The 24,536-nt window shown below is 38.7% G+C and overlaps 1 pseudogene; it reads right to left on the reverse strand.

Annotated features, from left to right (window-relative positions):
- Window positions 1–416: 416 nt before the first annotated feature.
- Window positions 417–1,185, reverse strand: LOC103596057 (annotated as a pseudogene).
- Between the last annotated feature and the right edge of the window lie 23,351 nt (window positions 1,186–24,536).

Consider the following 24,536-nt stretch of genomic DNA (forward strand, 5'->3'; position numbering starts at 1 on the left):
GTTTCAGCCTAGAAAGGAGGTTTCCCTAACTGACAAGGCTGGAGCACAGCACCAACAGTCAAAAGGACCAAGGTTGTCTGAACTAGTCAGTGAGCACCTCTATGCCCTGATTTGTCAATGCTCGTGTTGACAGCGGTAAGAGAATCAAGAAGCGTGGATTTTGTAAGAGCACAAACATTATTTACCTAATAAGCAATGATCAAAGTTCTTGTCTAGGGTAAATGATACAAAAATAGGTTATGTGTTCCCCCATACATCACTGCTGAAATTATCTAGTCTAACTTTAAAGCAGTACAAAATGGCTTCTTCCACACAACAAGGATAAAGTTTGCACTAATGTTTCTCAGAAACCAACTGTGTCTCCAGCTCTAGCTTCAGTTTAAGAGGTTTTTTAAAAAATATATGCCTTTCTTGTGTCAGAGCCAAGGTAAAAGGGGAGTGGAGCACAAAATCCATCCAGAGTCCCTGGAATAGAAAGAGCTGTAGAAGCCAATGGATATGAGCACATTCAAGTTGTGCAATTTGAGCCTATGGGTCTGTGGTGGTTGTTTCTTCCCTTTCATCACTGGGATGTCCATCTTGGGTGGCTTGAAAGTTGCTGTATCTTCAGCCATTTGGGTGTCCAGGGCACTCATCAGTTCCATTGGAGAGGGCTTCTGGGCTCCTCTGTAGGTCTGTGTGTCAAAATCTCCTGGAGCATACTTCTGGAGGGATCTTGGTCCAAAGAAGCTCCATTTATCTGATGAGTTTCTGTCCTTTTCCCCACTTCCAGGATCCCTGTTGCTAGGATTTGGGCCCAGTAAGGCTGTGGAAGAATGAGAAGTGAACCAGCCTCTGGACTTCTGCTTAGAGAAAAAATGCAGGTGCTGCTCAGGGTGGACTGGCTGATGGAGGCTGTTTCTCTTCTTTGTTATCACTCCACTCTGTAGCTTAGTCTGTGGAGTGCTTCTGCCACTCAAAGGTACTTAGTCTCCTCAGTGCTAAGACATTGTGGGTTGTGTAGACAGTGACTCTCAGCCCTGCCTCTTTCTCAAAACACTGAATGTGTTCCTGGGCTTGTTTTATGATCAGAGAATTCATGATGACATGTGTGGCTCTAGCCTTCACCCCTGGGACCTTGTCCATGCTAATGGCCAATGACAGGGTCATGGCAGGGGAGGATACCCTGGCCTCTCCTTCCTCCATCACAGTGAAATGATGTGACGACTATGCTGACAGACAGATGTTAATAGGAATGCTGTCCAGCTGCTGCTTCCCAGGAAGAGTCCATCCAGAGGTTGTGGTTATGGCAGCAGAGAAGTCCCACAACAAGTCATCTGCAAACTGTAGACACTGGGATTCTGGTAGCGTGGCTCAGTCCAAGTCCAAAAGCCTCACAACCAGGGAAACCAGTGATGTAACTCTTGGTCTGAAGTCAAAATCCTGAGAACCCAGAGGCCGGGTGCTGGAGTAAGTCCCAGAGACCAAAGACCAGCAAGTTTCAAGTTCTGATGTCCAAGGCAGTAGTGTCTATCCCAGCTCTCTGTGCTGATTTTTTAAAATCATATACTTAATTTGGAATGGTCTTGACCTTAAATAATTTTAATTTTTGATTTTGTACCTATATTAGTCCTTGTCAAATTGTATGGCTCAGTTTGGATTCAGAAAATATTATCTCTACAGGCATTTTAATACACTGTTGATGTTAATGTGAATTGGTATAACCTTTCTGAAAAGCAAATCACAACAGGAGAAAGCTTTAAAAGCCGTTTAATCATTGGCCTAGTAATCCTACATCTAGAACTTTATTCTAAGAAAAAAATGTCCAAGAACATGGAAATTGTTCAACAAATTAAGCTTTATATGCAGAGAGAATTATTATATAGTCATTGAAAAGTATCTCAAAGAAGTATTAATAATGCAGGGAAACTTACAATCAAATATTAAGTGAAAAAATACAGAGAAATATGTACATGTTTTCCATCTTCTGTATAGGTTTTATGCATATAGGCCTAGAATAAAGATTGAAAGGAAATGTGCCACAATGTTAATCATGGGCAGCTCTAGGTTGTGGGTTTTTTTAAAATGTCTTTCGGCAATTTCCAATCTTTGCATAGTGAATTAGTACTACTTTTATAGTCATAAAATAACATCTATAATGGTTTCTGTACTTTGAAATTACAACAAGCTCTTCAAATGAAAATTTTCACTCAGTGTTTATAGAAGAATCACTAATTTACTTTTCTTTTTTTTTTAATTTAATTTTATTTTGTCAATATACAATGTGGTTGATTATTGTGGCCAATTACTGAAACCTCCTTGCCTCCTCCCTCTCCCCGCTCCCTCCCAGCAATCTCATATCTGTTTGCTTGTCATATCAACTTCAAGGAATTATAATTGTTGTGTCTTCTTACCTCCCCCCCCCAGTTTATTTGTGTATTTATTTTTTTATTTTTAGCTCCCACAGATAAGTGAGAACATGTGATATTTCTCTTTCTGTGCCTGACTTGTTTCACTTAATATAATTCTCTCTAGGTCCATTCACGTTGTTGCAAATGGCAGTATTTCATTCCTTTTTATAGCAGAGTAGCATTCCATTGTGTAGATATACCACATTTTCTGTATCCACTCATCTGATGATGGACATTTGGGCTGGTTCCAACTCTTGGCTATTGTAAATAGTGCTGCAATGAACATTGGAGAACAGGTATACCTTCGACTTGATGATTTCCATTCCTCTAGGTATATTCCCAGCAGTGGGATCGCTGGGTCATATAGTAGATCTATCTGCAATTGTTTCAGGAACCTCCATAGCATTTTCCATAGAGACTGCACCATTTTGCAGTCCCACCAACAGTGTATGAGAGTTCCTTTTCCTCTGCAACCTCACCAGCATTTATCATTCAGTCTTTTGGATATTAACCATCCTGACTGGGGTGAGATGGTATCTCAGTGTAGTTTTGATTTGCATTTCCCAGACGCTGAGTGATGTTGAGCATTTTTTCATATGTCTGTTGGCCATTTGTATATCTTCCTCAGAGAATTGCCTACTTAGCTCTTTTGCCCATTTTTTAATTGGGTTGCTTGTTTTTTTCTTGTAAAGTTGTTTGAGTTCCTTGTATATTCTGGATATTAATCCTTTGTCGGATGTATATTTTGCAAATATTTTCTCCCACTCTGTTGGTTGTCTTTTAACTCTGTTAATTGTTTCTTTTGCTGTGCAGAAGCTCTTTAGTTTGATATAATCCCATTTGTTTATTTTTCCTTTGGTTGCCCATGCTTTTAGGGTCTTATTCATGAAGTCTGTGCCCAGTCCTACTTCCTGAAGTGTTTCTCCTATGTTTTCTTTAAGAAGTTTTATTGTTTCAGGGTGTATATTTAATTCTTTAATCCATTTCGAGTTTATTTTAGTACATGGGGAGAAGTATTGGTCTAGTTTCATTATCCTGCATATGGATATCCAGTTATCCCAGCACCATTTGCTGAAGAGGCAGTCTCTTCCCCAGTGTATAGGCTTGGTGCCTTTGTCAAAGATCAGAGGGCTGTAGGTATGTGGGTTGATTTCTGCATTCTCTATTCTATTCCATTGATCAGTGTGTCTGTTTTTCTGCCAGTATCATGCTGTTTTGGTTATTATAGCTTTGTAGTATAGTTTAAAGCCAGGTAGTATCAGGGTGATGTTTGCTTCATAGAATGAGTTTGGGAGAATTCTGTTTCAATCTTTTGGAACAGTTTGTACAGAATTAGTGTAAATTCCTCTTTGACTGTTTGGTAAATTTCTGCTGTGAATCCATCTGGTCCTGGGCTTTTCTTTGTTGAGAGCCTTCTGATAACAGCGTCAATCTCTTTTATTGTCATTGATCTATTCAGATTTCCTACATCTTCTCAGCTCAGTTTTGGTAGTTTGTGTGTGTCCAGAAATTTATCCATTTCCTCCAGATTTTCAAATTTGTTGGCATATAGTTGTTTATAGTAGTCTCTAATGACTCCTTGTATTTCAGCGGTATCAGTTGTAATATCACCTTTTTCATTTCTAATTTTTGTTATTTCAGTCTTATCTCTTCTTTTTTTTAGTTAGCCATGCTAATGGTTTGTCAATTTTATTTATCCTTTCAAAACCCCAACTTTTTGATTCATTGATCTTTTGTATCATTTTTTGGGTTTCAATTTAATCAAGTTCTGCTCTGGTCTTAATGATTTCTTTCCATCTGCTAACTTAGGGTTTGGATTGTTCTTGTTTTTCTAGTTCTTTAAGGTGAAGTATTAGGTTGTTTACTTGCCATCTTTCCATTCTTCTGCAGTAAGCATTTAATGTGATAAATTTCCCCCTTAGTACTGCTTTTGCAGTATCCCACAGGTTTTAGTATGATGTATCATTGTTTTCATTAGTTTCAATAAATTTTTTGATTTCCTGTTTGATTTCTTCTTGGACACATACGTCATTAAGCAGAATGCTGTTTAATTTCCATGTGTTTATATAGTTTCCAGAATTTCATTTGTTATTGATTTCTAATTTTAATCCATTTTGGTCTGAAAAAATACATGGGATTATTCCAATTTTTTGAATTTGTTGAGACTTGATTTGTGACCTATTATGTGATCTATCCTGGAGAATGATCCATGTGCTGCTGAGAAGAATGAATATTCTGAGGTTGTTGGGTGGAATGTTCTGTAGATATCTGCCAAGTCCAATTGGTCTACAGTGTTATTTTTATCTTGTGTTTCTCTGCTGATTCTTTGCCTAGATGATCTGTCCAATATTGACAGTGGGGTGTTCAGGTCCCCTGCTATTATGGTATTAGTGTCTATTTCCTTCTTTAGGTCTAATAGAGTTTGATTTATAAATCTGGCTGCTCCAACATTGGGTGCATACATATTTATGATTGTTATGTCTTCTTGATGCATCAGTCCTTTTATCATTATGTAGTGACCCTCATTATCTCTTTTTATGGTTTTTAAAGTCTATATGGTTTTTTAGTTTAAAGTCTTTTTTATCAGATATAAGAATAGCTACTCCAGCTTGTTTTTCTTTTCTGTTTGCATGGTAAATCTTTTTCCATCCTTTCTCTCTTTGTCTATGTGCGTCTTTATAGGTGAGGTGGGTCTCTTGAAGGCAGCATGTAGTTGGGTCCTCCTTTTTAATCCAGTCAGCCAGTCTGTGTCTTTTGAGTGGGGAATTTAATCCTTTTACATTAAGAGTTGTTATTGAAAGGTGTTGATTTACTCCTAGCATTTTATTGATTTTTGTTGGAAGTATTAAGTGTCTTTTGTTCCTTTCTTTCTGATTTACTGTTTGTCTTCTGTATTTGTTGGTTCCTTGGGTTGTAGATAAACTTTTTTTTCTCTTCATTGTTGGCATTTTTATTTTACTAATGTGTTTTGATTTTTTTTTTGAGTTTTTATGGCAGTGGTAATTATTTTTCAGGTACCAAACCCAGTATTCCCTTGAGAATTTCTTGTACGGGTGGTCGTGTGGTAGTGAACTCCCACAGTTTTTGTTTGTCTGAGAAATATACCATTTGCCCTTCATTTCAGAAGTATAGCCTTGCAGGGTAGAGTATTCTTGGCTGGCAATCTCTGTCTTTTAGTATTTTGAGTATATCATCCCATTCCTTTCTGGCTTTTAGGGTTTGTGATGAAAAGTCTGATGTTAGTCTGATTGGGGCTCCCTTACAGGTGATTTGACACTTCTCTCTTTCAGCTTTTAAGATTCTCTCTTTGTCTTTGAGTTTTGCCAGTTTGACTATAACATGTCTTGGAGAAGACCTTTTTGGGTTGAATACAGTTGGGGATCTTTGAGCTTCCTGAATCTGCAGATCTGTGTCTTTTTCTATACCTGGGAAGTTTTCTGCCACTAGTTGATTGAATATATTTTCAATGCAATCTCCTTTTTTTTCCTCCCCTTCTGGAATAACCATGACTAAGATATTTGAGCACTTAAGGTTGTCTGATATCTCTCTCAGATTTTCTTCAGTGATTTTAATTCTTTTCTCTTTTTTTTTTTTGTCTGCCTGTGTTATTTCAAACAGCCCATTTTCAATGTCAAAAGTTCTCTCTTCTGCTTCTGCAAGCATGCTGGTTAAACTCTCTGTTGTGTTTTTTTTTCATTGAATGAATTCTTCAGCTCCGTAAGCTCTGCTACATTCTTTTTCAGGGCATTAATTTCCTTGTACATTTCTTCTTTCAGGTCCTGTATACTTTTCCTCATTTCATCGTGTTGTCTAGCTGAGTTTTCTTGTATCTCATTTAGTTTCCTTAGAAATATCACTCAAAATTCCTTGTCAGACATTTCAAGGGCTTCTTGTTCTATAGGATCTAGAGCTTGAGAATTATTACTCTTTGGTGATGTACCCTTTGATTACCCTTTGATTTTTCATATTTGTGATGTCTTTCCTTTGCTGTTTAGTCATTGTGGCAAGGGACTTCACGGTCCACTAGTTTGACCCTATTGTCTGGCTAGGATGCTGCTAGGGCTGCCAATTTGGCATGGCTGTCACAGTGTCTGCTTGGTCACCTACCGGCACCTCGGGTGTGTGGTCACCTTGGGTCTTGGGCCTCTCTGGGGAAGTGCTTCTCTGGTCGGTGTGCAGTTGGCCGTGCTGGGGATGGAGTCTGGCAGTGGCAAGGCCTACCTGCTCGATTGTGTGCTGGCACCATGGGGCCTGTGGTCTCCACAGATCTCGGGCCTCTCCAGCAGGACAACTCTCTGGTTGGCATGCACTCAGCCAGGCTGGGGATGGAGTCTGGCAGTAGCAAGGCCTACTTGCTCAGTTGTGCGCTGGCACTGTGGGACCTGTGGTCTCCGCAGATCTTGGGCCTCTCCAGTGGGACACCTCTCTGGTTGGTGTGCACTCAGCCAGGCTGGGGATGGAGTCTGGCGGCAGCAAGGCCTACCTGCTTGGTCACACACTGACACCATGCGGCACCAACTAATTTTCTTAACATTTGGAGAATTATCTCTCTTCCTTCTGCTTGCTTTGGGTTTAGTTTACTCATTTTTCTAGTTTCTTAAGGTAGAAGGTTAGTTATTGATTACAAATCTTTCTTTTAAAATTTAGGTCTTTAGAGCTATAAATTTCCCTCTTAGCATTGATTGAGCTGTATCCCATAACTCTGATATAATGTACACACTCTCAAAGCACTTTCTAATTTCCCTTGTAATTCCTTCTTTGATCCATTGGTTATTTAAGAGTATGTTTTTAAATTTCCACATATTTGTGAATTTCCCAAGTTCCCTTCTGATATTTTTATTTTCCAATTTAATTCTGTTGTGGTCAGAGAATATACTTTATATGACTTCAGTCCTCAAATGTATTGAGACTTATTTTATGGCTAACATATGGCATATCCTGGATACTGTCATATGTAAATTTGAGAAGAATGTGTATTTTGTTGCTGTTGATTGAAGTGCTCCATAGATGTCTAAGTACAGTTTGTTTACAGTACTGATCAAGTCATCTATTTCCATGTTGATTTTCTGCCTATTTTCACAACTTTTGTGGCTCCATAACAAAGACAGCAGTTTCCAAAAGAAGGGTTTAGCAGCACCTTTTCTGCATTTTCAAAGGGTCTGAAGGAGTAGTTAGCAGTGTCCTTCACATCCCTCTGTGGTCTCCAGAATTTGTCATTCAAGGCAGGAACTCTCCTTCTGAGAGAGAAGTAAAGATCCTCTGGAAAGAAAGGAACCATCTCCAGTAAACTGGAACCTCAATCCTAAATATGGAAGGTTTGTGGATCTAACTGGTTAAACTCAGTGGAATCTCTGAGCTCTTGGACCCGAGATCCTTTGGTGGCACTAACCTGACAGTCAGAAAGTCTGCCACGTGGTCTAGAGGGCTTCCTTCAGGTTCTGCCAACTCTGCCAATCTGTTGAGCAAAATTAAGGCTGTCAAGGCAGAAATAATTTTGTAAAGTTGATTTGGAGCCAAATGTGAAGATTGACCTGGGAAACACCATCTGACAGAATCACAGAAGTGCTCCTGATCTTCTGCCTGTTCTAAAGTGGGATATTGAGGTCTCTGACTATTAAAGTTGAATTGTCTTCAATTCTGTCAGTTTTTGCTTCACATTCTTCAGGGTTCTGTTGTCAAGTGCATATATGTTTATAATTACTATATCTTCCTGATAGACTGAGTCTTTTACCATTATAAAATGACCTTTGTCTCTAGTAACAATTTTTGTCTTAAAGTCTATTTTTTCTGGTATTAATATGGCCACTCCAGATCTCTTTTGGTTATTGCTTGCATTGTATATATTTTCCATTCTTTAATTTCAAGCTATTTTTGCATTTGAATATAAAATATCTTTTGTAGATAATAAGTAATTGGCTCATTTTAAAAAATCTATTCTGCCAATCTCTGGCTTTAATTGGAGTGCTCAGTCCATTTACACTTAATGATATTACTGATAAAGTAGGAATTATAGCTGACATTTTCTGCTTGTTTTGGATATGTCTTATGCCTTTTTTATTCCTTGATTCCTCCATTAGTGCCCTCCTTTGTGTTAAATAGACTTTTTCTAGTGTACCATTTTAATCCCCTTATTGTTTATTTTACAATATTTTTTACAGTTATTTTCTTAGTGGTTGATCTGGATATTATAATTAAAATTTTAGCTTAAAACAGTCTAGTTTAGGTCAATACCAACTTAATTTCAGTATCATGCAAAAACTTCACTCCAGTACAACTCCATTCCAAGCTCTCAACCCTTCCTATTTGAGAGCAGCCTTTAGAACATATTTATTGCCTCAGTTCTACTAGTGAACACTGGTTATATCTCCCTTTAATTAATGAGCATGTCCTGAATAATTCCTAATTTTTATTTAGGAATTAAATGAAGAGATAAAGTAACTAGGTTAGCTATTTAAGCAGGGAACATGGCAGCTCCATTTCATAAAGGAGATTTTTTAAGAGGTACCCCCATTCACTGAGCTTTCACAGTTTTCATTTGGCAGCTCATAAGGTGATTTTGTGTGCAACTGAAAAAATGTAAAACTGTTTCCCACAGTGCTTTAAACAAGCTATAATGCATTTTCAGATACAAAGGACTATGGGGAGATTTCCTGACAAGCTGGAATAAAGGTGGGAATTTCAATTTTTTATGAGATTCTTTAAGCACTGACTTTAAGGCGGCAGCAGTAGGCTCACTCTTGCTGGCTATGAGCATACTGTAACTCCCAAGCTGAGGAGAGGTAAATGAGCATTCCAGGGTGTACAAAATGAAAAAAATATGTGTGTAGTTAGTGTGTCACAGAAACAATTATTCTTCAGGTTTTATCATCAGGAAGTGAGAAAGGCAAACCATGCTGTGTATGTGCATTCACACACACAAATTTATAAAATACATAACATATCACTTTGCTTTGCAATCATTTATTTGGCCAGGGACTGAAATAGGAAGTATGGCTGACATATAGTAGTTTTTATATGGTCTTCTTAAACATGTATGTTAGTTCAATTAAAAATAGCACAGTGTTGGTGTTACGTACATCTGAACTTGACCCAAGGTGCTGCCACATACTCCCAGTGTGACTTGGCACTTAATTTCTTAATCATTTAATCTCTCGAAGCCTCAGTTTCCTCAACATAAAAATAGACTTACATGTGGTGACAACTTCGCAAAGCAACTGAGATAATGAATCCATCTGACTATTACTAACACAGCTATTGCTAATAATATAGATATTAATTTTTAAAATGATAGCAATTATTTTGAGCACCTGCTATATGCAAACCATCATACTAGGACCTAAAGAAAAATGGTAGATGAAATACTATTAGGATTGATTAGTCTTTGACTTCACCATAGATTATCTTCATTTTTTACAACAGATGTTTCTTTAAAATTATATGTAAAAATATTTGTAAAACAAATCATGTTTGAAATGGTTCTGAATGAGCTTTGTGCTTTCCAGTCAACACATTTTGCTTATTTCCCTCCCTACTTAAAATATTTTCCCATCTCTTCTCTGTAAACTCAAATCCTGTCTAATCTTTCAGGGTCTCCACCAACACTACTTCTTCTCTGAACCTTCTCTAAGGTCATCCCAGTTCTCAGCTTTTTCTACTCATGCGAATTACTATAGAGTCTGCATTTAATTATAAAGAAACTCAACAAGCAACTATTGACCAATTACAATGAACCAGTCACTGAAATTACTACAGTGACATAAAGATGACAAGATGCTGTCAGTCCCTGCCTAATCTTAGGGAATGTAGAGTCCAGCGGCAGGTGAAAGACACACTAAAAGAATCATCATTCCGAGGAATATTGTTATACATGCGAAATACTTAATCAGAAAGAAAACCACTCACTCACTGATTTGTCTTTTTGATAAATTTTGGTTTTCATCTGAAGTATAATGCTCAGCTAGACTTTAATATTTTTTTTCAGAGATCGATAAGTGGCCATTTAAAAGTAGTTATTGGCTTTCTATTTCCACAGAGGAGAAATTCACCTTTAAATGAAATCTTCTCTTTTTATTATGAGAAAGCATTCTCACATGCATTTTTATTATGCAAAGGTAAAGCCAAAATGGTACTCAGAAATTTGGACAATTGGGAAAATAAGTAGCTAAACTACTCTGCATAAAGGTATAAATATTTGGTTTTACTGTGGAAAGAGTTACATCTTGGATCAATTAGCTTTTGACACAGTAATGGCGTATAACAACTTCAAAACTCAGTGACTCAAAAAAATTATTTTATTCTCACAGATGTGAGTCAGCTGAGCTGGTTTTGCTTCACGTTGCAGGTCTGCAGGTCTGTGTCTTCCCACATGTCTTTCAATCCTCATTGGTCCCATTGGGCTATTGAGGTCACATTCTTCTCATGGTGATGGTAAGGCACACCAAGGGGCAAGCCCAACCACATAAGCACATTTCAACCTGTTTTTTGCATTACATTTGCTAACATCCTATTAGCCAAAGCAAAATACATAGTGGAGCCCAAAGTCAAGAGGTAGGGAAGGACGCTCTGCCTTTAGTAAGACAGAATGCAAAACTACGAGGCAAAGGGTATGAATATAGGAAGCAGTAAGGAATTGAGTACAGTAATTCAATCTACCAGACTCCATAAAGATATCAATTGAAATGTGTTTGAAACTGAGAAAGGAATTTGGGGTTTGTAGTTTCTCTTGGTGGACCAAAGGATGAAGAGCTTTGAGAGATGGAGAAAAAACATGCCTATAGCAGAAGATAAACAGTCTTCACTATGTAGCAACAGGCAGGAACTAAGGAGAGAGTTGGCTGTGGCCATTTTGTTATACCCAAGTTCCTTGGTAGAGTTCATTAAATTTTATTGCTTGATATTAGCTGAGTTTTGGAAAGTCAAGAGAAGCCCATAAGCAAAGCAAAGTCAGGAACATTGGATAGACAAGCTATTTTTGGAATGATTGTAGAATCCATCTAGAATAAGATGCCTAGCCAAAAAGACAAGAAACAACAAGAGTGACTGCAAAACACGAGTGTTCCTCTAGAGGTTTTAGAAACATTTTGGCGGGTAACACTAGAGAACACCAGACTTTCTGCTAATAGGGGCGTTAAGGTCTGCTCTTTGAGATAGCACAGTTGAGTAACATTTTTTTCTCTAAGCTGATGAAGCAGGGTATAATTAGGATTTGCTTAATTCAAGCAGCTTTACCAGTGATAGTATTAATTATAACTTGTCTGTTTTAAATTAGATTAAATTTTAGTCACTTCCTAGGCCTCAGAGACCAAATTCAATCATTTAGATACAAGAGTAACATGTCCCTGGAGACCTAAGTCACATGTATCTGGAGACTTAAGTCACATGTATCATGGCCACTTGTGTCTCATCATTTATTCAGTCTGTAAATATAGAACCTAAACTATATACAAGATAAACAGCTAAGACAAAGTTTCTAATTTCAAATAGTTAGTCTAAATAAGGTGATAACAGTGCCAGTATGTTAAGTACCACAAGTCTATAAATGTTTTAAAGAGACAGAGACACTATTCAATGAAAATCTTGACCTATAAAAGTCTAAAACAAACCTGATCGTAGAAATAAATCCCTTAATGTTTTTAAATGAACCATGACAATCAGTAAGTAGCTAGCTCAGCATTCAGAATGTTAAGTACATAAGCCAAGCATGTATCATCTAAATATTGGAATCCATCATGGGACTCCCAATTAAGACTATAACACAGAAACCCAAAGCAATTAAATGCATCTATTCGCTAAACATTTGTTCAGAAAGTAATCATGGAGCTCTTACTATGTGCCAGACACGTGCAAAGGACATAGCAGTGATCAAGGTATACAAGATGTTTTCCTTCCACTTGGTTGAAGGAAAAGACACAAAAATTAGCAAGCAAACAAATGAATTAAACAAATAAATTTGGGAAAACATCATTGTTACAAAGAAATTAAAGAAAGATGCTATGATGGAGCATGGTGCAGAGAACTACTTTCTATTGGGCTTTCAGGGAAGGCCTCTCTGAAGAGGTATCTTTGAATTGTGACCTTAGTGGAGCTAATTGTGCAAAGATGATTTGGGGCAGGAGCACCAGGGGCAGAAGGGATAGAAACTGCAAAGGCTCTGCAGTGGGTATGATGTGGGCAATAAGAAATATTAGCTCTTAACATGTCTTTCCTTTTACTTCTTGCTTAGCTTAATAAAATCTGTTTTTAATCACTCATAACAATAAAGAGAATCAGTGACTCTATCAGCCCAAGACTTGTCATATTTTTTAGATCGTAGTAGATTTTGTAGACACTAGGAAAAGACTGATGTCTGGCATTTTGGAATTTAATACAGTTTTAAAAAAAGAACAAAACATTCCATCTCCTTCAAAATCTTCCCTTCATACTCGGGCTGCACAAAATCACCACTTCACTCAGGAAGAGCAGCCCCAGCAGCAACCTTCTTCCCTCTTTCTCTCTCTTTCTCTAAACTTTCTTTTCAGAGCACCTTCCTCGAAGACCCCCAGGGATGTGAGGAAGAAATTCTAGGCAGTAGAAAGTAAGAAATCTTTGGAAATGCTAACTTACCCCACTAGTGAGGATGAATACCAAATCTGCTTCTCCTCCAGTCCTGCAGGACTACAGGCTACCAGGGGAGCTCCACTCAGAAGAGGCATTCATCTCCCTTAAAAAGTGGCAAGTGGCCTCCAGCTGAAGAATTTCTTGTCCTAGCCCCGCTGAAAAATCTGCACTATGAAGCCACAAAGCAGACACTATATTTCTAGATAATTGATTTTAAACTGTTTTTTTAATCTGTAACATAGCATCTTGCACAAAGTAGGTGTTCTAAGAATACTTATTAAAGGACAGAGTAAATGATTAAGTACGTGGATAATTCTATAGGTCAGTGAAGAAATGTTCAAATAAAACATAGGACAATAATAAATAACCCCAATGTTTTCATTGTCCAAGCTTTATTTTTTCAACCTAAAGTCATGGCCCTTGCCAGTTACTGTCTTATCCCAATTTCCATGGCTCCATCCCACTCTGTTTAGGCCCGTCTTCACAAAGTCAGCTGAAATATGAGGTTTGAACTACTAAAATGTTAACAGAAAATCTATAGCACCTTCAAGAAAATTTTAAAAAACAGTTTTTCTCCAGCAGACAAATATTTTAAGAATGTTAATTGGAACAAATTTTATATGGTAATCTTTTGTCACATTGTAAAATAATCCCTAACCTGATTCTGTTACTGAAAAAGCCTTGTTGTTGGCAAAATTTAGGTGCAAAGAAGATAATAGTTGTGTTCTTTCATTTAAGGGAATTGAATTGACTCTTGTATTTGTAAATGTTCTAAAAAATGGTATGTGCCATTTAAAACAAAGTTGGCAAAATGGTAGTCTCAGCAATTCACGTATTTATAGTCTACAATTCTAACTGATTATTGAATATGTAAAGAAAGTGCATAGTCTTAATGTGTTAGATCCTAATAAGTTTCAAAGACTTGATATCATGTCCTCTTAAATTCACTTAAATTAAAATTTTATAGCCAGTTTTCTTCAGCCTTTGTGAGCTGATTGTTCAGTTTTCAGAAGTTTTGTGAGCTGGTTGTGAAAACATTCATTATTACTAATAAAATTATATAAATGTACAATTAAATTAAAAATAAAACAGAGGTAATAAACACTAAAAACTCAGCAGTTCCTAATTATTTTACTACATTTTACTATTATTTATGCTTTTGAGGTTATTTACACCTATTCTATCTGTTTGGAGGAAATGCCATATAATGACATGCTACTGAGCAGCTCTTCCCAACTCCATGTTCAGTGATGTCACATTGGTAACTTGAAATTGGCCATGGTGCGAGTATTTGCCTTACGGAAATTGGAGAATAGTATAAATCAGGGCTTGATTTATTGTTTCTTTGAATGTCTAGGTAAAGAAAGTGATGGAGGAAATAATAATAATGTGGAATAAACTTAAAAGTGTATTGGAGAGCAGGCTGTTAAGCATTTACCAGAACACTACTGTATCTCGGAATTCCAGATTTTTAAGTGCGTTTGCCTAGTATTCCCCATCCTATGTGTCAGAGCCCATTCTCTACCAAAGATGGTCCTGACCTTGGGATATAACACACATGGTTGAAAGTTCAATATGCCTTGAAGCTTGTCTTCTCTTACAATTAAGTCTCGGTCTTGTTCCTCAGCTTTCTATGCCTTCCCACTGTAAGAAATGGGAGGCTCTTTATATGCTACCCAAGAGGTCCCTTGGCTTTCAAACTTGCTTTAATTGCTGAGTAATTACTCAGTAGTTTTTAAAAATATTTTCCCCAAAGTATTAACTGAGTTTAGCAATAGCCACCCAATTCCAAAGTCCTTATAGATACTATTTCTCCCATACTTCTCAAATGCCTATACAATACACCAACTAAGGCATTTATTTTCACTAGCATACTATTCTGGTTTACCACCAATAAAAGTTTTAACAATTGCACTGCTATCTCGAGTGAGGGATATACCACATACCAGTGCTGGAGTCCTCATTGCCAGCCAGTTGGCAGGTGGTCCACCTGTGAAATCCCATCTGAGCATCTATTTTCTCAGTGCCACTCTTGACACCATCTTGGTTAGGGTTCCCTAGGAAGCATACTGTGAGACTGAGCATGTTAAAGAGGGAGTGCTGTTGAATCAATACCTGTAGAGAGGAGTGTAAGGAAGCAAAATTGGGTAGAGGAAAAAGTTAAGCTCTGATGTAGTCTCAGTGAAGGGTTCAGCCAACCCCAGAAAAGTTCTGGAACTTGGGTGGCCTTTCAGAGTTGTACTAAGTTGGACATGACATCTAGGCCTTTATACTGCTGCTTGATCACTCTTTGAAAATGGGAGAGAGGGGTGAATTCATGCAATTCTCTTGGCCATAGGCAATCTCCAGTGAGCACTGATAGGGGAGATTATCTTTTGGCAGAACTCGCAGGAGTCTTCATTCCTGAATGGGGATCTGGGAGGCAAAGCACAACACCTACCACAGTGCCTACTATGTACCAGGCACTATTCTAGGTGCTTGGGATTTAGATAATAAACAAATCAATAAGAAAATATATCATATGTCTGATGGTGCTAAGTGTTTTAGGGAGACATAAAGCAGGGCCACTCAACTCAGCCACACAATATCCTTGATATTCTTCAAATCCACTGCGCACGTTCTCATTCCAACACTTTTTTGCCCATCACTTAAGGCCTCACTCCCTTTACATCTTGGCTCCAATGTTCCCTGCTCCATAAAGCATTGTCTGACCATTCTGTCATAAATGGCGTGTCCCTCCAACCTACACCCATCCTAACCTGCCCTATCTCCCTTCCCTCGCCTGTCCCTTTTCTCTGTTCTCCTGAGAAACCTGTATCCTGCTCCCCTGGCTACCTCCTGCCCTTCCGGGACTTGAACATCCTTGTTGGGGCCTTGGTAAGACACTTCTTTTACTTTCCTTTTATTTCCCCCAGTTAAGTAAAACATGACAGGATTAAGGAAGAAAAGTGTTCGTTGTGCTCAGTTTCCCCCTCCCCCACTCCTGCCCCATTCTACCCAAGCCCTCGCCATTAAACGAGAAAGAGATTTTTCTCAACACTGGAAGTCAACTGGGAAAAAAACTAATTGGAAGCTCTGACTGAAGCATAGTGGGAGAACATGATTGCACGTGGCTGCTGAACAGCGCGCAGGCGCATGGGGTGTCCTGTGAAGCAGTTTTGCATCCCTCTTCGGCAGGAACGGGCTTTTCTTAACAAAAGCCTCCCCCGGGGCAGGTCGAGCCCTAGTTCTGAGTGCTCCTTGAGTAATGCTGGTGTTTGTTTAGTAGTTGCCCCTCCTGTCTCCCCTACTGGATTAAAATGCTTTCATACTTGAAAAGGGTCTCTTTAAAACCACCCTGGCTTTTCCCAACAGATTTGTGTATTTGGACTAGTAGCACGAGCTCAGGCTCTGGAACATGGGGTGGGAGAGAAGTTTAAGCAAACTTCTTCTAGTTCAGTTTTCAGCGTAAGTTGAGAACAAACAAACGTAGTGATGAAAATATATTTCAGACCTGAGGAAAAGATAAATGTCATCCTTTCTATGCTGTGCTGTTAATGCATATCACAATTTTCTCAGTCAGAAAAAGCATAGGCATTTCCAACATGTGACCTCCAGGCAGGGTTATTTACAGGAGTTAAGTATTTGGTGACTTTTCTAGCACAGCCATTTTCCCACCACTTTTTCCCCACTTTTACACTGCCAACCCATCACCATGTCCACTCCAACCCATCACCATTCACACTGCAGCCCACAAATTAAAGTGTTTCTGCTGGGAATAATCTATTCCACTGGATGACAGGAGTTTGCCGCTGGTGAACTGAAATATCCGGATGGCTGTCATAATTCTTCACTTTACTTTTCAGGGAGCTTGGCTGTTCTATCTTATTTTATCCATTATCAAAACATTTCTGAAAGTCATCTGCTCCAAAGAACGGAAAGATGAAGCTTCGAATAAGATGATCAACACCAAAGTTAGAAATTACATTTGAATTCAGAAAGTAGGTTTTTCAAAACAAATATTGACTGAAATAAAAAGATTAACATGTCTTTAAAATCTTTGCCCTTTTCATACAAACAGGCTTGTTTATTAAAGATTTTTTAATAAATGTTTATTGAACACTTACTATCTGCCAGACATTGTTCTCAGCACTTAGGATACCTCTTGAACAAAATGAAGACTTTGACACTGTGAGACCTTATATTTCAGATAGGAATGCTGGTAATAAATATAAATATAATAAATGCATAAATTATATAGCTTGTTAGAAGCTTCTCATAAAATACCATAAGATTTTCCATATGATATGGGGAAAAAAGAAGGATCAGGAGAGCAGGAAGTGTTGGGGTGCAACATAACATAGGGTGACCAGGGCAGGTCTAGAAATGTCACCAAAGATGGTGACATTTGCATAAAGACTGGTAGAGGTTTTTAGGCTAAAGCAACAGCTCGTGTAAAGCCCTGAGGTGGGAGTTTGCATGGCATGTTTAAGGAACAGCAAGGAGGCCAATGTGGCTGGAGTGAAGTGAATTGGGTGGGGAGAAGGAAAAGAATCAGACAGGTAACTGGAGTCAGAACACATAGGGCTTAGTAGACCATTGTAAAGACCTTGGCTTTCACTCTGAGTGCACTGGGGCGCCATCAAAGCTTCTGAGCAGAGAAGTAACCTGATCCTGGTCAGATTTAGGTTTAAAAGGTTCACTTTGGCTTCTGTGCTGAGAACCCATGGTGGGAGGGAAGAGGATGGAAATGGAGATAAGTTAGGAAGCTGGTGACAGTGGTGCAGACCAAGGCAGTAGCAGAGGTCCTACCGAGAAACAGTCATGTCCTGCATATAGGATAAAGGTAGAGTAAGAGGTTTCCTGACGTATTGGACATAGCGAATGAGAAAAAGATGAGTCAAAGATGATACCAAAGTTGTGACTGAGATCCAGGAAGATGGTTTCCACCGACAGAGACAAGGACAGCTGCCAGGGGTGGGTGTAAGTGCAGGAGGCATATCAGGAGCTCGGTTCTTGACATGTTCAGTTTAAGACAGAACATGAAGCCAGATGAAGATGCTGGTAGATAACTATCCTTGAGCCTGGAGATCAGGAGGAAAGGCCAGGATGAAGAGATAAATGTAGGAGTCTTAGGCATTTAAGTGGTATGGAGATGGCATTAAATTATGAGATTGGATGGAACCACCAAGTAAGTAAGTATAGATAGAGAGGAAAAGAGGACCAACAATTGAGCACCAGGGATCTCCAACATTAAGAAGCCAGGGAGAAAAGGGGAAGCTAGCAAGTGAAACAGAAGAGGCAACTAGTGAGGTGGGAGGAAATCCAAGAGAGTGTGTTGTCCCAGAAGCCAAATGCAGAAAGATCAAGTAAAATGAGAAGTGAGAATCGACCACTGGATATAACAACATAAAGGTGATTAATGATCCTGACAAGAGCAGTTTCAGTGAAGTGGTGAAGGGAAGCAAAAGCCTGATTGGAGGGGATTCGGAAGGCGATGGATGGAAAAAAATCAGAAGTAGCAAGTAGACACATCCCTTTCAACAAATTTCGCTGCAAAGAATCCAAAGAAATGGGGTGATAGTTCGTAGGCAAAGATGGGAGAATAATAGCATGTTTGTGTGCTACTGACGCAGTAGAGAATGAGTGATCCAGTAGAGAATAGACACTTTGATTATAGGAGAGAGAAAAGATAATTGCTAAGCAGTGTCCTTGAGTAGGTGAGAAGGGATGGGATTTGTGCACAGGTGGAGGGGCTGGCTTTAGTGAGGAGCATGGAGACTGTATTAGTGCATTTTCTGTTGCTTATGACAGAATACCTGAAACTAGGTAACTGATAAAGAAATGAAATTTATTTCTTATAGTTTGGAACCTGGGAAGTCCAAGGTACAGGGGTCCCACCTGGTGAGAGCCTTCTTCTTGGTGGGAAGTCTCTGTAGAGTCCTGTGGCAACACAGGGTGTCACTTGGAGAGAATGGCAAGAGCCACTTAATGTGCTCACTTGCTCTCCTTATAAAGACACAAGTGCCACTCTCATGACCACCCACTATACTATTAACCCATTGCTCCACGATTGATCCATTCATGAGGGTATAGTTGTCACAATCCAACCACCTCCTAAAGGCCCCCACCTTTCCACACTGCTGTCATCTGATTTCCCACCCTCAACACTGTTACAATGTGGATCGAGCTTTGATGAGGTTTGGGGGGACATTCAGTCTACAGAAGAGACCTCATCTACGATAGCAGAGGGGGAAGTAGCACATGAGGGGCAAATGTAATGAGTGTGGAGATGTGATTGTAGGAGTCAGTGGAAGTTTTCTTCTAGTTGTTTCAGTTTTCTCAGTGAAGTAGGATGCAGTATCACCAGCTAAGATAACAGAAATGGGAGAGAAGACATTAGAGATTTGAAGAGAGAAGAGAGTATCAAATAGCAAACAGGCAAGTGAAAATGTGGTAGAGGAACTGGAGGACCCAGTGGGGTCAGAGTATTACAGTCAGAGTACTAGAGGGGGTGATCTGGAAAGTCAGGAGATGTTGGTCACAGTGGGATACATGATATTGAGAAAGAGCAATGACAGGGTCTAGAAGGGTCTGCCCATGGGAGTGAGTGATGGCAGGGGGGACAACACCCTGAGGGAGAGAGAGGCTAGGGATCTGAGGACACAAGACATTGGAAGGATCGTTCACCTGCACATTGAAATAACCAAGAAGGTTAAGCCCCAAATGGCAAATTAAGGTAAGCAAAGTTATGGTAAAACTGTGCCATTGCATATTATGCAGTCACTAAAAATAGAATTTTGGAGAAATATTTCAAGACATTAAGAAATGATGAAACAGGGCCGGCCCGGTGGCGCACTGGAGAGTGCGCCACTTGGGAGCGCAGCGGCGCTCCCGCTGAGGGTTTGGATCCCATGTGGAGACCGGTTCCCGCTCACTGGCTGAGCGTGGTGCGGGCGCAACACCGAGAGTTGCGATCCCGTTACCGGTCAGTAAAAAAGACAAAAAGGAAAAAAAAAAAGAAAAGAAAAGAAATGATGAAACAATGCTAAGAGAGGGAGATTCAAGATACATAATTTTATATGCAGTACTAATCCCACTACGTTAAAATACAATTTTATGGGCCGGCCCGGTGGCGCACTGCTATAGTGCGCCGCTTGGGAAGCGCGGTGGCGCTCCCGCCGAGGGTTCGGATCCCACATACAGACCGGCCGCTCACTGGCTGAGCGAGGTGCGGGAGCAACACCAAGGGTTGCGATCCCGTGGCAGGTCCCAATCCGGTACGGGCGCGACACTGAGGGTTGCGATCCGTTGCCGGTCACGAAAAAAGACAAAAAGGAAAAAAAAAATACAATTTTATGCATAGAGAAAAGACTAGAAGGAAATAAAACAAAATATCAGTGAGGTTTATCTCTGGGTGAAATTATTTTTTTCTTTGTATCTTTTGTCATTTTCTAAATTTCCTACAAAAAAACCCAGAAAAAAATTATACTAAAAAGCAACAAAAGAAAATAAACATTGAATTATATCTACTACATTAAATATCCTAAAGTCATTTAAAAAAATTAATCACAGCTCCTAGATTTTTTCATTGTCTTCTGACTGATAGTTTACTTAGCTTATGTGAAATGTGGCACAATTTTGTGGCTAAATTTTGAAAATTTTTTGATCTTCAGAGGATATTTTGTATAGCATATTTCTTTTTTCTGTCAACTGAGATTCTAAGAAGTTGCATTTCTGTCCAAAATTTCTCTAAATGAATGTTCGAATTTGAATTGATCTTTCCTTCTAGAGAGGACAAATGCCTTTTACAGATGTGGGAAAACAGTAGCTATATTTCTAAAGCAGATGCATCTAGATCTGACATGGAGAGCCAGAATGGTTATAGCTTAGGTTGCTTTAGTAGAGGCTGCTGCCACTCAGGGCTAAGTCAGGAGAACAGGCTTCTGCTTGGGGTCTTTGTTCCTTGGTAAGGCACATGGTGGCTAGGCATGTTTAAAGAGAATGCTAGTTAATTTTTAACTTGTAGTTGAATCTGGTTCAAAGTAAAAGCAAATACATACACACATATACAGTTTTCTCCCCCCAGGAACAAAATACATGTTTGTGTTTGTGAACCTAGTGGTTGCCTTATGTTGTTTCACTATTACTTCCAGTTTTTCCTAAAGATTTTTTTTCCCTGACCTATAAGGGAAACTCTGTGGGGGAGGGGGCCTCCTCTTGACTCTGAGTGGAGGATATTTCTACCAGTCCTTATCTCTAACACCCTCTGTAGTCTCATGTTGACAATAGAGGAATAGGTTAGGGAAGATCTTATAAGAAAAGATTGAGGATTGAATCATATGACATTTGATTTGAAATGGAATGAAATTATGAAAGCATTAATCTCATACTGACCCAGTTCAAGGACAAATCTCATTTACCATTTTAAAGATTCATTTTATTTTTAATATGTAAGGTTAAAAAGGAAAACTTTTATTTTTATTTTAAAGCAATTTACAATACAGTTGACAAGAGAAAACTAAAAAGAAAATATGATTGAACTTTAACCATTGAAAACTTGCGTGTCTAATCTTCTTTGCAGAAAAGTCTCTGGAGTAATTTTGAGAGGAAAAAAGACATTTTCTAAAAGCTGAAAAATATCACTTTTAAGCGTGAAATTTCATAAGTCATGAGGGTCTAGAATCAATTGCTACTTCCCCGACTCTTTCAAATCTTTGGCGCCCTTGTGGGAAAACCTAGGGCCTACAGCCTGGCCCGGGCGTGGAGTGAGGTTGCTCATCTGTAAAGGTTGCCCATCTCTCATTTTGCCATCGCTTTTATCCCTAACCACAAAGCCAAGGTGAGTGAAGAAAAAAACACACATTTCTACCCCAAGTTTGAAGTATCTAGGCAACTTGTAGCCCTTCTCATAATAATTAATTTCATTCCATCTTCTTCCCTTTTCTTTTTTTAAATTCAAAATACTTTAACATTTACTTGAACATATTTGTGGGCTACAGTGTGTTGTTTCAATACATGCATATACTGCACACAGATGCACTTAGGGTAGACAGCACAGCTTTGTACCTGCTAGTCCACCAGTTTTCCTCCCCTTACTCCCGCTGCCCCTACCAGCCTCTGGTAACCACTATTCTACTCTCTACTTCTATGAGTTTCATCCACTTTTTTGGTAGTGTAATTGACCTGAAAGACAGGGGAAAGGCCTAAGAGCTAATCTAGAGCCCAATCTTGTAGACTAAGGAGGCACAAGACTCACCCAAGGTCATGAGGTTGAAAACACCTAAATCAAGACCTCAAAATTAGATTCTCTTGTGTGCACATCTCTATAGTAGAGATTCTCTTCTACACACACACACTCACACGTCCCCCTTCAAAGTCTTCAATTAGCTCTATAGTAAGGACTTAAAGAAGCAAAAATTTAAAAACCTTGGTTATAGTTACTGGCTCAGTCATTTGCTTACGGTAAACTGGAATTCCATCTTATTTAAATGTAAAATTTTGATTGCATGAGTTCCAGATACTTTGTATCCTGAGCAATCCTAAATGTACAAATATTTCAAAATCATATGTGAAACAGAAAATCTTTTCTTCAGTACATTAACACTGAATTTTTCAATTTATTCCCATGCCAGTTTATAAAATATCTATCCATTCTATATGGAGTGAAAACTTGGTTGCACAATCCAAAAGTGCCCAGAGCCTCTGGCCTGCAAGACCTAAGATAAATGAAAGCATGTGCAACTAACATGATTTTGTCAATAATGCATTTTTTAAATTAAATGAGCTATATAATTACATAAAGTAAAATATTTGTGCTTGCTCTTCTGTTCCCAAGACTAATTTTTAAAATTCTACTAATATGTTAAGATATCAATAATGAAAAAATTAGTCATGTAAACAAATCATTAGGTTAAGAATCTATACAAGCATGACCTACCAATTTTCCAAACTGATGGTTAAAATTAAAATCAACACCAGTAATAATAATTACTAATACTTACCAAGTAATTACCATGTGCCAGACGCCATGCCTAGTATTTACTACATTATCTCATTTAATATGTCCAGCAATCTCATGGGGATAGCTACTGTCATTAGACTCATTTTATAGAAGGGAGAACTGAGCACTAGAAAAATTATGGAATTTGCCAAGATAACAAGCTAGCAAGTAACAGAGTTGAGATTGGAACCCAGGTAGTCTAAACCACTCCATCAACCAGATAGCATAGAAGAGTTATGAGCAAATTAGAAAAGTAGGCTTTTGTATGAATTCAGTTCTCAGTTAAATGGTCTGTGTATTTAACTGATGGCTGATGTGATTAGCACCTTATAAGTTTTGGAAATGTTGTTTGTCAAGCATGGAAAAGTAAGAGATTGTGCTTGCCTTTCTGTTCCCAAGACTAATTTTTAAAGTTCCACTAATATGTTAAGATAGCAATATCGAAAAAATTAATTGCATAAACAAACCATTAGGTTAAGAGCCTACACAAGCATGACCTACCAATTTTCCAAACTGATGGTAGAAATTAGTGTGTTGATGGACTTTAACCATTGCATAAAAACAGCCCAACATGCCCTTGTAAATCATTATTGAACTCATTACTCATTACAGATTGCACTTCTCATTATCATACCACATGTAAAATCTTGACAAGATTTGCCTGACATCCAAACCGACTCTTATAACTCAAGCAGCACGTTTCTCTGGTGTGTCAGCCTGCTGCAGGTGTTTCTCTATCACAATGAATAATTACATCAAACAAAGACAAGAAATATTCTAAACCTGACAAAACAGCACATCTGAAATCTGTATTTTCTACCTCTCGGGAAATTAAAACCTACAAGTATAGGGGCTTCAGTGCCCATGACTTGGGGCCATTCCAGGATTATAAAGAAAGGTCTTTTCTTTACAAGCCCAAAGATTGCAATAATATAGGAAATTAAACTGTATTTATGGACTGGACACCAGCACTCCTACATGCTTTCTTAGCTCTCTGAATCTCCCAACAAAAATAAAAACACTAGCAATCAAATGGGTGAGCAAGAAATGACAAGTGTTTTGACAGCTCTAGAATACTTTGAGGTATTTTTAGCCTATTTCTGAGTTATATTAGTTTAACCTGTAATAGAATATAAATGAGCCCATATGGCACAGATGTAATTATGTTCCATGTGAGAAATCCCTGTGGTGGGTTGGGGAGGGAGGCTGGGGGAGAAGAATACACCAGCCCCCACCACCCTCCACATCTTCTCCCCCTCACCACATGTGCCTTCTGGAGGGCATGATTTACACATCATTTGCATTGAGAAGAATACGAAGAAACACAATGCTAACAACACAGCATGGAAAAGGGCAAGCAAAAGATTGGGGATCCCTAGGGGTGCTGCTCTCTGTGACTGACATCCCATTAGGAAAAGAGACAGCTTCCCCTTGGGATCACATTTGATGAAGCGATCTTTGATTATGTGGGCACAGCAATCATAAGGAGTAATTATTATTACTGCAAGAGAATGGGCAACATATCTCTGGGGAAAGCCTCTGTCACAGACACTTTGTTGGCACATGCT

The sequence above is a fragment of the Galeopterus variegatus genome, unplaced genomic scaffold, assembly GCF_000696425.1.
Source record: "Galeopterus variegatus unplaced genomic scaffold, G_variegatus-3.0.2 Scaffold1924, whole genome shotgun sequence".
In the NCBI taxonomy this organism is placed as follows: Eukaryota; Metazoa; Chordata; class Mammalia; order Dermoptera; family Cynocephalidae; genus Galeopterus; species Galeopterus variegatus.